This window comes from Canis lupus, unplaced genomic scaffold, assembly GCF_011100685.1.
Source record: "Canis lupus familiaris isolate Mischka breed German Shepherd unplaced genomic scaffold, alternate assembly UU_Cfam_GSD_1.0 chrUn_S1696H1890, whole genome shotgun sequence".
Taxonomy (NCBI): Eukaryota; Metazoa; Chordata; class Mammalia; order Carnivora; family Canidae; genus Canis; species Canis lupus.
Window position 1 is genome coordinate 51,251 of NW_023330544.1, and position 12,283 is coordinate 63,533.

Below are 12,283 nucleotides of genomic sequence, written 5' to 3' on the forward strand. Positions count from 1 at the left end.
CTGACTATTCTGGAGATTGTATGGTTTATGTCTGTGGGACCTCTGATTAGTTATGGAGCCCTAAGTTAAGTCTCTCTTGTCTCAAAGTTAAAGTCAATGACAAAAGGGACTAGGATTGGGGCCTTACCCCACCAACCCCTCTCTCATATCTGCTACCTTTTTATGATGATCAAGGCTAAATGAACCTTTCTCTGGCCTAAGTTTCTGGGCTTCTCTGGATGTTTATAGGAAATAAAAACTCCACCTTGAGTCAACATAGCAAACAGACAGACTCAGCACTCTAGTATGTTCAGCTTTTATTCATCTACAGCTAGATGAGGGGGAAAAGGGAGGCATGGAACTGGTCCCTCTCCAGGCAAAATGCCAACCCCAGCTCTAAGACAATCCTGGATTGTATGGGCCTCAACCCCACTCTTCAGGGCAGTTCCTCTCTCAAGAGAAGGGATACCTGGAGGTGTAAAAGAGCAAGAGTTTGGGGATGGGCTCAGACCCTATAGACATGAACAACAGACTTAGGCCAGAGGTGAGATCATGTCTGGGTGGAGATGCCTCATCTGTGTCAGCTTTTTGCTGACTATCTTCCTTGAAATGATATATATCAGGGACCCCCGGGCCCCACCTCATCAAGTACAAAAGTCAGTTTTGGGATGAGGGGAAAAAGATCTGGGATTTTTTAGAAAATTAGCTCTTTGGAGGGGAATAAGGGAAAGTTATTGGGTCTGTTTTCTCAGTCCTACAACTCAGAAGCTAGACCCAGAGAAGAGAGTTACTATTTGCTGAGCACATGTCAGGTGCTGCACCAGAGATTTTAGAGTTATTATTTCATTTAGTCCTCACAGTGTCCCTGTGAGCTAAGCTCTATTATTATCTCCATCACATAGAGGAGGAAACAGAGGCTCAGAGGTTGAGACATAGTTAGGAAACGGCAGAACCAAAATTTGAACCTAGGTCCCTCTGATCTCAAATGCCTTCATTTCCCACTGCCTGACACTGAGAATGAACTAGATGTATGTTATATGTGGGTAAATGGAGGGGTCATGGCTTCAGGAAAGGTGAGGAAGAAGATCAATATCTTACTTTTATGTGACCTCAGTCTCTGGGCCCAGTTAACACATTGGTAAAATGTGGATAAGAATAGTATCTAGCTCATAGGGTCAATTTGATAATTCAATAAGATTGTGGGTACCAGATGCTTATCGTGCTTTTAGCACACAATGGCACTTATCAGATGCAATTTTTTACACCCGAGCTCCTAAAGAGGAAAAAAAATGTATCACAGTGCCTTGCATAGGGTTCAATGAATGACAGCCACTCTGTTATACTCTAAAGCCTTGTTACTCAAAGTAAAATCCATGGACTAGCAGCATCAGCATCACCTGGGAGCTTTTCAGAGAAGGCAGAATCACAGGCCCCATCCCAGGCTTTCTGAATCAGAATCTGCATTTTAACAAGATCTCCAGGAGATTCATGTGCATGTTAAAGTTGTTGAAATACTTGTCCAGAGGTCCCTTATTTTGTGATCTTCTGTAAATATGGTTCTGAGGCTTGATAAAGGTCACAGAGAATTAAGCAGATTTACAAAATGGATGACAGAAATTGTTTTCCCTCTCTGGTCCTTAGTTTCTCCATCTGTATCTCAAGGCCTGTTCAGGAGGAGTTCTGGGTCCCCAAGTACTAGCATATGTAGGCCAAAGATAGAGACTACTTAACCCACCTTCCTATCTTCTCTCTCAGCTGTTGATGACAAGCTATTCCATACGTTCTACTGTGGTTTCCCACTGTGGTCACACCTTGTCATCTATGTCCCGTTCAATCACATGCTGAGGCCCATAAAGCCATCTTTGACCTGGATCTGCCTCACTTTGCTTTTATTTCCAATTTCACTATGTAAGTTTGCTTCCAAACTTATTGTTTTATTTATTTGTGCATACATTTGTTCATTCTTTTGTCCATTTTTTAGCAGAGTATAGTGACAAAGAGCATGCACTCTGAGATCAGACTTCTTGAGTTTGAATCCTGGCTTTGCCAGCTTTGGGACTCAGGACAAGTCACTTCACTTCTGAGGGTCTCATTTTACACATCTATAAAATGGGGATAAAATTAGGACCCACTTGCATGGATTAAATGAGTTTATATATGTGAAAATGTCTGCTAAAATCAGTGCCAGGGACATAAGTCCTTGATAATATTAGCTTGATTATTTTTTTAGCAATTATTTCCTGATGCTGACTATGTGACTTGCACTGTGTTGGGTACTATGGAAAGAGGAAGATAAATTACATACAGTCCCAGCTCCCAAAGAGTTCACAGTCTAATGGGGGACAGGAAAAAGGAAGCAGATAGTTTTAATAATATGCTGGGAGAAAAAAGAAGTGTGAATGTAGGATGATGGGAATGGTGAGGCCTACCAGGAGACAGTGGTTAGTTCTCTACCCCCAATCAGTCAGAGAAAGCCTTACAGAGATGACACATAAATTGAGGCTTGAAATACGAAATATTCACTAGATGAGCAAGGGGGAGGGCAGGGCTGGGGTATTTCAATGTCACTGGAGTGTAGGGCACAAGCAGGAGTAGAGAATGGTTGGAAATGAGATTGGAAATGTAATTAAAGACTAGGTAGTGGAGTGGACTGCCAATGCCAGACCAAGTACCTGGCTCTTACTTGGTGGTGTCCAAACCATCTTATCTATTTGCACACCCTCAGGAAAGACTTCATCGGATAACCTCCAAATATGTATATTTATTAACTTATAAATTATATAAATGTACTACTGAGCAACTATATTTATTATGAAGTATATGCAAAAATACAAAGAATGAGGGAAAAAACCCTATGAGTGTTAGTATTCTTTCCCATTCCTTTATGATTTATCTCCGGCACCCCTGAAGCATGTGCACCTCACTTTAGAAATAACTCTGGCCCAAGGTGCCTAGGTAGCACAGTGGGTTAAACATCAGCCTCTTGATTTCTGTTCATGATCTCAGGCTCCTGAGATCAAGTGCCAGCCCTCCCCACCCCCTCACCAGTCTGCTTGAGATTATCTCTCTCCCTCTTCCTCTGCCCCTCCAGCTCATCTTCTCTCTCTCCCTCTCAAATAAATAAATAAATCTTTTTTTTCTTCTTTCTTTTTAAAGAAATAACTGGCCCATAATGAGGAGACATGACAAGGTTTTAATTAAGGAGTGACAATAATGAAATGGAGGTGGACTGGAGGGGCCAGCTGGGAAACAGAGAGCTCAGCAAGGACCCTGAGGATGTTAAGGGCTGGAGCAGTGCAGTGGTGGTGGGATTAGAGACCACAAAGAGGGAGAAACAACCTGATGTATGCAAAAAGTAATACAGAGGTGCCAACCTGACTTCAGCTTGTCTGACCCGGTAGATGACAGTGCCTTCTTTGCGGTGATAAAAATGAGAGAAGGAGCAAGTCAAGGGAAGCTTAGTGGAGGCCTCATTAGCTCATATAACACCTTAGTGTGAACTAGAAAAAAGTTTTCGCATTTGGGCGAAAACTCAGATTTAGCAGTTGAGTAAGGCCAGCACAGGCAGAGTTTCAGCCTTTGCTTAGACCTCCCTCACCAGAGGGGCTCCTTGTACTGTAAACAACCTGTGAGCCTCAACAACAGCCCCAGGCTTTGTCATCCAGAACCTCCTGGCTTTGATGGGCAGATGGCACTTCCCTAGGGAGAGGAAAGGTTGAAGGAGGTGTGATTTGTGCCCCTGGCCAGGGATTTCAGGGGAGAGGTGCTGAGGTGATTAAAGAGGGTTTCCTAGAAGCATGATTTCCATATAGGTAAGATTTGAAGGGACCAGAGTCACTGCAGGTGAGAAACCGGGGAAAGGAGAGAAGACCAAAAGCAAAAATGCTGTTATGGATTTGTAGTATGAGGACTAACCAGAGAGGTTGCTGATCAAATGATGCAAAGGCCAAGTAGTGGGGCAGAATTTGGATTTTTGCTTCAAAAGGGAAAAAAGCCCCAAAAGACTTTTTAAAAATTAAGTAAAGTAGGCTAAAGTAAATGTTCTTGGGCAGTTTCTGTGGAAAGTATGCTTGCTGGAGGCAGCACATACACAGAGGCCTCAGTGTGCTGCTGCCAGACCAGCTCCACCCTATACCCCCACACCTCCCAGGAGACCTTGGGGCAGTGCCAGCCCCGCCCACCCCCACACCAGTCAAGCAATAGTCTGTTTTAGCTGCTTAGAAACACTTCCCGCCTGAGTGGTCTCTTCTGCAAGCTGCATATCTTCCTCAAGTGTTTCTGGCAGACACTGCTTTGGTCAAATAATTTCACCCCCACCTCCACCCTACCCCCATATCTGTACCTCAGTTTCTCCATATGTAAAGGGACACTCATTTCTGCCTCTTACAGAGTTGCACTAATATTCTCTAGGACACCAAACTATCTATAACTCCTTAAAGGACAGTTCTGCTCCATCCCTATCCTTTACAAGATTTATCACTGACTCCCTATTCTCCATAGCAAAAGTCTTCACTACCATATGAGCTCCTTGAGCCTGGTATTCAAAATCCTTTATTCTCTAGGCTTACCCACTGCTCCAAACTTCCCTCCATACCTTCTTTACCTGCACCTCTGCCCTAGCTAAATACTTGCTGTTCCTTGAAATACATTCTGTGTTTTCCTGCTGTCTATCCAGAATGCCAATTCTGCAAATAATTGTTGAATGTCTGCTGTGTGTCAGGCCGTATTCTATGCACTGAAGATACAGTAGCAAATGAGACAGACAAAATCCCTGTCCTAAAGGAGCTTACAGTCCATTGGAAAAGACAGACAAGGAAAAAATGAAGTATATGTCAGTTTGTGGATGAGAAGTGTTACAAAGTAAAGAAAGCAGAGCAAGGGAGATACAGAGTAAGTAGGAAGGTGTTATTTTAGAGTAACCAAGAATGTCTCTCTGAGGAAATGACATTTGAACAAAGACCTGAAGGAAGATAGGGTGTAAGACTTGCAAAGATCATGAGGAAGAGTGTTCCAGACTAAGGGAACAGTCATTGCAGAAGCTCTGAGACAGGAGTGTGCTGAACAAATTCAAGAAACAGCAAGGAGGGCAGTGTGGATGGAACAGAATAAATGAGGGAAAGAATAGCAGGATATGAGGTTAAAGAGATGACAGTGAGTGAGACTGTGAAGGGCCCAAGGGCCCCTGGTGAGAACTTTGGCTATTACTCTGAGTTAAGACAGTCACAGAGAGTTTTGAGCAAAGGGACATGGCCTGATTTAGGATTAAAAAGATTTCTCTGACTACTGTAAAGAGAACAGATAATAAGGAGGCAAGGCTTTAAAGAGGGAAGCCAGTTAATAGGTCATTTGTCCAAGCAAGAGATGTTGGTAGTTTCGACTTGGGTAGCAATTGTGGGAGTGGTGAGAAGTAGTCAGATTGTGGATGTATCTAAAGATAGAGCCAAAATTCCCTGATGTATTAGATGTGGAGTATGAGAGGAAGAGGGGAGTCAGGCATGATTCTAAAATTTTTCAGCCAAACAACTATTTCCTGACATAAGGAACACTAGGGAGGAGCAGTTTGTGGAGGTGAGGGAGATACCAGAACTAAGTTCAGGATATATTAAGCTTTAGGTGTCTATTGGAAATTCTAGTGAAAATGTCAAGTAAGCAATTAGGTATGTAAGTCTGGATTTCACAGGACAGGTCCACAAGAGAGATACAGATTTGGAGGTCATCTGCCTATAAATGATATTTAGAGCCATGGGGATAGATGACATCACCCAGAGAGTGACTGTAGAAAGAACAGAGGAGAGGGAGGGGAGGTTGAGAACAGAGTCTTGGAGTATCCCAAAGATTTAGAGGCCAGGAAGAGAAGAAGTCAACAAAAAATATACTAAAAAGTCATGGCCAATGAAGACCATCTATCCAAAGCCTCCCTGTTTTTCAGGCCTAGCACCAAGGCTATCTCTCCTAGGACCCTTTCCTAAAGTCTTGGGGGAAAAGTGCCCCCCCTCTTTGAAGTTTATATTTTATTAGTTTCCTTAGTATCTCATTAGTCTCTCAGTTCTCTGAAGTTCAGGCCCTCTCCCTAGTCAGGCCAGATGCCTTTGCAGGGATTTGCATTTTGCTTTCACAATTTTTACCACTTATACCACTCATCATATTATTTACTTAACATAGATTTTTTAAATAGATATACTTTTTAAGATTATTTAAGTTAGTCTTATCCTAAGCAACAATATCTTTGAGCTCATGGGTTCAATGTGCTAGTTATATTTTAATACATATTAGAGTAGACATATAACAATTATAATAATAATGTTCAGTTGTGTCCCATAACCTTATGTGCCAAAACATGGAGTTAACTCAACACTTCAAGAAATGTAAAAGGCCCAACGCCAGGTCCACCATATACCAACTGTATGGTTACCATTTCCCTACCTGACAAATGGAGATAATGATAACTGCTTCACCGGATTTTATCTACCTGGCCTCCCCTCTCTTCTCTCCTTCCTTCTCTCACTTCAGTTCTATAGTATTATTTTGCTTTTTCTCTCTTCCTATCCCCCAGCCTTCTCTTCCTTCATATATTTTTTAAAGATTTTATTTATTTACTCATGAGACACACAGAGAGAGAGAGAGGCAGAGGGAGAAACAGGCTCCAAGCAGGGAGCCCAATGTGGGATTCGGTCCTGGGACTCCAGGATCACGCCGTGGACTGAAGGTGGCGCTAAACCACTGAGCTGCCCCGGCTGCCCATCTTCCTTCATCTTTTTGTTTGTAACTTTCTTTCTATGTTTCTAACTACCTCTTTTTTTCCTTTCTCTGTTTCTATCTCTCTCTTTCCTCTTCTGTTAGGACCATCAACAATAAAGTCCACATTGCAGAAGTCAAAGAGAAGCACCAGGAAAAGAAAATCTATGAGAAAGCCCTTCAGCAGGGAAAGATAGTTGTTCATGTAGGCATCAGGTAAGGGTCGATCCAGTCTGAAATGTGACCAATTTCATCTTAGTTGTGTGATCAGGAACTTACACATGTCATCCCAGTGCCTCAGTTCCTTACCTCTGTAAAATGGGGATAACGATCTCTATAAGATTACATGAACATGATCTAAGTTAATTAATATCCAAACTTGTAAGAAAGTAGGTGTTCAATAAATGGGAGCTTACATCCCCATTTCTACTCTCTTCCTGCCGGCAGGATGTGGCTTTTTTAAGAATTGGCACCCTCCAGTAAGGTTATATTCAAGTGAGATTTTTCTTAATTGAATCCTGTTTCCTGAGTTCCATTCTATTGGCAGAAATGTAGTCTTCATTCAGTGTTTCCTCCCAGCTTCCAGAAGACTTTCACCAAACACAGAAACCTTAGGATTGGCTGCTGCACACTGAGGAGTCAATGGCATATAAACAAGTTTATTCTAAAGCATGAGGAGAGGATGGATATGAGAGGCTATTTGAAGGGAAAGAGGCACTGTGTGTAAATTGAAAACAATTTTTGTAAAACAAATCATTAGCCATTTATTGTTCTATGTTACATTCAGATTTTCACCCACAGAGTTTTCCTTATGTGTAAGCTGCTTGTGAATCAATTTCTCAGGCACAATATTTAGGAGTGTGAATGAGGGAGAGAGATTAAGGAGCAGATGATAAACTATGAGTGAGGGATTTAGTTGAACTGGAAGCCTGGTCAGGTCTGCTGGAGCCAGGGTGGGAGTGGCAGAACTAGGTCATCTATCCATTTTCCTCCCCTGTAAAAGATACCATCCCCTTTCAACTTCCTCCCTTTCATGCCTAAGGAGTGGAAATCAAAGAAGTTCAAATCTCCACTACCTGGCAGTAAGTACAGAAGTGACTTTTTCCCTGGTCTATGAGAGGTTACTGCAGTGGCACCAGGGCCAGTACATGGTGGTGGTGAGCATGAGGCCTGGACAATTGATGACAAGGCTGAGTGTAGAGGTCACAGTGTCAGAAAGAATGGGCATTGTCTATGTTCGCAAATAACCGCTAAGGGCCAATCAACTGTGTACCAATACCCACAGAAGTAGGCCAGCAGCACTACAGGTCAACCATAATATTTGCCTTCCTAAATGGGAAACTGCACTTGGAATTCCCTTTAGTACCACTTATGCCTTGATCACACCACCAAGATTCCTCCGCGTTCAAATGAAGAGTGTAATGTTTGGGCTTTAAGATACTTGTGTTATAAACTTGGTCTGACACTTACAAGATGTGAACAGAGCAAATCCAATAACTTTCCAAGTTCTGAATTCTCTTATGAAAAAATAAAGATTGCAATAGTGGGTGCTGCGTGGGCTCCATAAAATCACATGCTAAAAACACGGAATTTGCAAAAGACAACCTAGTCAAACATGCTTACCTCAAGTGACCATTGAGAATGCAAGAGCAAGGGGCAGACAGTGCAAAGTACAGGCTGCTCTTACAGAAGACATCTCGGGCTGTGAAATGTCATTCAGGGAAATGTCTTGGCTGCCAGCCTTTCTTCATTCATCTACAAATGTTTCAAGAACAGACTGGCTCAAACAGAAACACAGCATTGTCCTTTTTGTAAGATGGGACCACAGGCAAATCACTCAATTGCTCTGCTTCAGTTTTCCCACCAATACAATTGGGGAGATGCCATCTCTAGCCCAGGACCATTGTGAGAATTTGAGAAACATTCTTTCCTACAAATCACTGGTACAGAGTAATGAAGATGTGACGATAACTGCCATTGTTAGCGTTATTGAGTACTTACTAAGAACCAAGTGCAGTTCTAAATGCGTTACATAAACGGTCTCATGTAATCCCCACACAAACACTGTCTGTGAAATAGGAGCTATTATCACTCCCGTGCTATGGATGAGGAGACTGAGGTTTAGAGAGTGTGAAGGAACTTGTCCAGGAGTCCACAGACAGCATCTGAGTCCTTGCAGCCTGCACTCTTAAGCCCTAAGCTATAAATGGCAGCTCCCTCCCCCTTCTCCTTAAAGGTTAAAACAGAGGGTAGAGCCAATCCTGTGGGGATAAAACAGAACAAAGACCTCCGAAAGGAAGGAAGCCAAGGGAATGTATGCAAGCAGGCGCCTCAGAGAGTATGGAGGCTCAGTTTGCCCCTAAGCTTCCTGACAGCTGTAGCAGGAAGGAGGGGGGAAGCAGAATTCCCAAGGTCCATTTTCTAGAAAAAAGGAGGCACAGAGACGTGTCTAAATGGACATTTGTCTCGGGTTGAAATTCCAGGAGAGTTGATCTTGTGGCCTGCTCCACAAACATCCGGGGCCAGAAAATCATCTATGATGATTTTTCATCTATGATGATTTAGTGATGGGCACTAAAAGCCCATTTACACACGTGATTCTGAGAGTCAGAGGCAGAGGGGGAAGAAAACACATGAAATTCTATCCCAGAGGAGAACCTTGCTAGACTGCAACTTCCCACAGCAGTAAGGGGCATGGGAGGGGACTTAGGCCCTGTTTCTGTGTTTGTCTCTCTCCACAGCACACACCACACAGCCCCTGTGGGAAGAGCCCCAGGCCCCTGGTCTACCTGGGGACATGACACTCTTCCAGACACTGGGCCTAGGGATGGATGGCAAGTGAACCAGGGCAATGTTGTGGGCGAGGGTCAGACTTCCAGAGCCTGGAGTGGGGGGTGGGGCAGGGGAGGGCTGGGTCTGTCAGTCTGGGCCTGCTGGAAGAGGCAGAGCAGGAGGAACTGGTTGTGGGATTTGGAGAGGATGATAACACCAGGGCCAGTGGAAGGGTATTTTAGGCAGAAGGAGCAGCAGTGGGTGGTTCAGGGTTTGCTTTTCCCCATGCTCAGATATTGCCCCTTTTGATGTCCCCTTTCCTGGAATTCTGCCTGGAGAGCCCTCCATGCCACCCACCTCAACCCTCCCCACTCATACAGGGGAGGCTGACTCCCCCCATCCACCTGGATTGAGAGAGGGGAGAGAGAGACTTGTGTCTGAATCACCTTCTGCCCAACACTGCAAGACCAGTCTGCCTTCTCCAGCTCAGGTATCATGGCTCACTTTGTGGTCCAGTACGATGTAGTCATGGAGGATGTCATTGGAGATGTGCAGGTGAGGGAGCTGGGAGGAATGGAAGGAACATGGGCTCTGGAGTCAGACAGGACTGGCCGGTAATCCAGCTTCTGCAAGTTGTTCATCTGTTTTTCCTTAGAGATCAGTGGGGACAAGTGAACATGGACAGAATGATGTATGGGGACACAAGACTTCACAGCATGGGAGACACATGTGCTTCCTCTAAGTGTTGGAGACCTGAAACTCTATAGATGGAATAAAACTCCAAATGAATCCATTCCTTTTTAGAGCTTGTTTGGAGGTTCTAGCAGGGGAGCGCAGCTACTCGTATACCCTTGACCGAAGAACGGTCCTCCTCTATGGGGGATGGTTGTCCTCTTCCACTGAGCTCACAGCTTCGGGAGGGACGCATATGGAGTGGTGAGGGAGGAAGGGGACACCTGCCTAGCCAGCCAGATCAGCCTAATCAACCCTGGCAATCAATGGGGTGACAGATGTCGCAGCCAGATCGCCCTCACATCCGAATCCATTCCTTTTTAAAAAGATTTTATTTATTTGTTTGTTTGAGAGAAACAGAGAGAGAGTGAGAGCGAGCCTGGGCACACAAGAGCAGGAGCAGGGGGAGAGGAAAGGGCAGAAGGAGAAGCAGACTCCCTGCTGAGGGGGGGTGTGTGGGGGCACAACACAGGGTTATGACCTGAGCCGAAGGCAGATGCTTAACCAACTGAACCACCCAGGCGCCCCGAAATGAATCCATTCCTAATCGAATCAAGTTATAGACCACTCTTAACAAGTCCTTTTGCAAAGTGAACCATTGGCCAGTGTAATTGGATTCTCACACTCATGGGACTCTTATTACACTTTCTGCAGCTCTGATGCTCTCATGTTCCCTCAGGCTTTCTTGCCGTCTCTAAGTTTTAAAAATTCTTTTTGCCTCACCTGAGCCATCTGCCTAAACGGGGAGCCCTTAATTCAGAGCTCACACATTCATGAGGAATATGCAGAGATCCCATGCTCTGCCAGAGGGGTAGAGCATGGAACCAAAACCCTTGGCCTGACAGCAACAACTGCATAGAAACCTGAGATGTCTGATCCCAGCCTGCCTTTCCTGCCATACCTCTCACCGCCTGCAGTGCATAAACCACCCTCTAGCTACTCCACACCACACCACACCACACACCACACCACACCACACCACACCATACCACACCACACCACACGCCTTTCTTCACAATACCCAAATTTGCCACTCATTTCTGTCTGAGCATTTGTTCATACTATCTGCTGTCCTGGGAATGTCTTCTCCCTCCTTTCTCCGCTGGTCAGGGTGGGTCTTCGTCCCTGAAAACCTTGCTCAAATGCCACCTCTCTGATGACCCCAGCCCACTGACAATTCCTCCCTCTGCTCTAGGCTAATATAGTGCTTTGGTAACACCTCTCTCCATGCACATATTTACTCATTCGTTCATACGTAGATACATTGCCACCAAGCAGAGCTACCCTAGCTCAGTCCTGTCCTCATTGACTCTAGGAAGTCAGAAATGAGGTGGACACAACCCCTCCTCTTCCTTTGGAATGTTCCAGTCCTGAAGCAGCCAGATACATAGAGCTATGGCAGTCATAAAAGGTTCTGAGTGCTGTGTATAAACTGTAATGGTTATGTGTGGATACCACTGAGGAGTGTTTCAGGAAAGCCTTCCTAAAGGAGCTGGCCTTTAAATTAGCCTGGGAAAATATGAATAGACTCCACCTCTGGGTCGATGGGGTGAAGGGAATAGCACGCAGAGAGAGTGGGGGGTGCAGTATGTGCAGAGGCACAGAGGTATGGTACAGCCCTTTGTGGAGGGGGAATAAAATACTTCACCCTCTCAAAATAGGAGCTGAGGGTACCCTGCCAGTAGGTGGCAGCAGGGGCCTCGACCTGGTGGTGTTCTAGCATGTGGGTGTGTTAATTGAGGTATTTGTCTGCTTCTCCCTTCTTTACCTTCTTGACCATTGCCTGGAGTAGAAATACAATTAGAACAGATGGAATTAGGCACTAAATAGTTAGACAGATACTGCCGTTTACTGTGTGCCCTGCCTCCTGCATCCTCTAACGAGAACCCTTCAATTGACCTCCCATTCCTGCTTGAGTATGCCTGTCTTTCAAAGCCCAGCATGTTCACCCCTTCATTCATTCAGTTGGGACTCCCTAGGTACCTGATATGCTTCATGCCTACTGCTGGCTGATGTGGGGAACCCTGAAGTGAATCACACACAGATCCTATCCGTCGTCAACAAA

General features: G+C 44.7%; 1 pseudogene; it reads left to right on the forward strand.

Annotated features, from left to right (window-relative positions):
• The window catches only part of LOC119878531, a 35,228-nt pseudogene that overhangs the window by 9,749 nt on the left and 13,196 nt on the right, over positions 1-12,283 (forward strand).